This window comes from Penaeus monodon, chromosome 20, assembly GCF_015228065.2.
Source record: "Penaeus monodon isolate SGIC_2016 chromosome 20, NSTDA_Pmon_1, whole genome shotgun sequence".
Lineage (NCBI taxonomy): Eukaryota > Metazoa > Arthropoda > Malacostraca > Decapoda > Penaeidae > Penaeus > Penaeus monodon.
Genome location: NC_051405.1, coordinates 44,190,902 through 44,193,273, shown reverse-complemented (window position 1 = coordinate 44,193,273; position 2,372 = coordinate 44,190,902). Strand labels below are relative to the sequence as shown.

The 2,372-nt window shown below is 35.2% G+C and overlaps 1 pseudogene; it reads left to right on the top strand.

Moving 5' to 3' along the window:
- Positions 1-1,013, top strand: part of LOC119586009 — a 2,141-nt pseudogene extending 1,128 nt beyond the window's left edge.
- Positions 1,014-2,372: the final 1,359 nt, after the last annotated feature.

Here is a 2,372-nt window from a genome sequence, read left to right as displayed (position 1 = left end):
ATCACTTCATTTAGATAACAAGTATTCCAATGCATGTTTATGTTAAGTCTTTTCAACGTACCTTTTCAGGCTACCTTGATCCATCTAGGGGCAATAAAGATGTGGTTGCTGGAACAAAGTTGGAGTTTCCCCTGTTGGCTGGCCAGAGCTCTCTGCTCATCAAGACGGCACATAGTGTCAGCCCAGTTACCGAATACATTTAAGGAGCGATATAGGTAGGCTAAATTATTCTTTGATGTATGGAAATAATATGTATGTGGTTTGTTTGTAGGTTCAGGTAACTGCTGGAGTGATAGATTTGTAATCTGAATAAATCATTATCATATTGATGAAAAAAGTTCATTTTGTGTACTTGTTTATTAGAAATATTGGTATACATAGGCATCCACTTTTTATTACAACTCAGAGAAAGGAAGCTTTTGTAAGTGTTCAGATAGGGCTGCAAATTTGAAGAAATTAACTTATAAACTAAAGAAAAAAAAGTGGAATTATCTTTTCCAAACTTTCTTCAGGGAAATTATGAAAGCTGAGCAAGTGTTGTGATTTGCACAAACTTGGACCACACTATTATGATAGGACAGCATCTCCTGCCTCTAGCTGGACCTGAAGCAGCAGCGTTTGCATCTTTTTTGACACAAGTGGGTCTTTTACAGTTTTTAAATGACGTATAGTGTGTATAATTTATTTAATTTAAATTGCTTGATATTTTTGTGCAATTTTTTTTTCTATTAGTACTGCCAAGCTACAAGCAAGAAATAACCACCTTTTCTGAATTTTGCAGACGCTCAGAGAACGGCTACGAGGAATAATGGACTCTGCGCAGAACTCTCTACGGGATGATGTGAATGCCCAGATTGCCAAACTAGATGAGCTTGAGAGGACGCTCTTCCATGCTGGCCAGAAAGCTCTCCAGGATCACCAGTTTGTGGCTTTTCCCGCAGGGCTAAACATCCTCACCATTCGACATGGTTGATCAGCACAATAAGAGGAAATTCTCGGCAATTGATTCATGAAAAAAGGGAAATAAATTGAAGATGGTGTCCCGTTTTTCCCTCACTTTCTAGAATTACAATCATTTGTGAAGAATCAGTAATTGAAGATATTATATTTGTAAAGACAGTGGATTTAATACATAACTTGTAATACTTTGAAATTTTAAGGGTTGGTTTTGTATGGAATAATAAAGCAAAACACATATAACGATTAAATAAAATCCCCTTCATGCTTCCTTTAAAATTCCCTTTTATTCTTACATCACTTTCCCTCTGTATGCTGAAGTTTAGAACATTTGAGTTAAGAATGTGCAATATTAGCATTAAATCAGTATAAGTAAAGATTGCAAAGACTGAAAAAGATATGTAGTTTTAAGGCTCGGCAAAAGTACTGCCAATATTTTATAGCATGTATACAATTTTCAGTTCTGAAACGGTGCTGCTGTTAATGACATATTGCTCATTGCATCCTTAAAACAGAAGCAGCATAAAAGGGCCCACGTGAAGAATGGAGTAAAACAGAGCATCTTTAAATTTTGGAAACATTTAAAATGTGACAAAGAACATAATAAATTTCAGTGAAATAGGGCTCGTTTTGTTGTTATTTGAACATTTATCTCGGACACCACACACAAACAGAGGGTACAGATATACTGAGAGGCCAGGAATATTACTTAATTGGTTGTTAACGGCTGTGATAAATTTTTCTAAAATATTTAAATGAAGACTACAGATTTTAAATGAAATTTTTGTCCCAGAACCTGACTATCTCTTGATATATCTCTGGTACTATAACTGTTTAGAATATTATGTAATAGCTAGGTGCCATTGCTTGAAAGACTTCCCTGCTATTAAACTAAATTGACATTTGATGTGTTAGTATCCCATATTGTTATAAAATTGTTCTAGAAAAAGTGGTAAAATATTGCAAGTAGAAGGTGAGATTTTTTAAAAAGTAATTAGATGCGTCCCCTCTGGATAGGGTTTGACCCTTTTGTGCCCTTTACTAAGTTTGAGTTTCCCCATTTGATAATTGCCTAGTCAAGTACATGCTATTTCGTCCCGGGTGAATCTTCAGTGACAGCCCCATAGATCAGAGTACTTGCATAAAGGGCTCTTTGTTCCAGGGAACAAATATTTATTTTTCCTACAAGGATGTTGGGCCATAACACAACCATTTATGTCCTGTTGGATAGTATATGGTCTCTAAAATTAGGAGCAGCAGAGTGATTTGGTTCCTTTGAATTTTAAAGGGATTTCTTCAACAGCTTCAAAAATATCCATTTCCCAATAAACGGGCTCTAAGATATTGTGCCAAACAAAATTTTAAAATGAAAGCAATATCCAAATCCAACTTTTAAAAGTTCTGAAGAAAAAGAT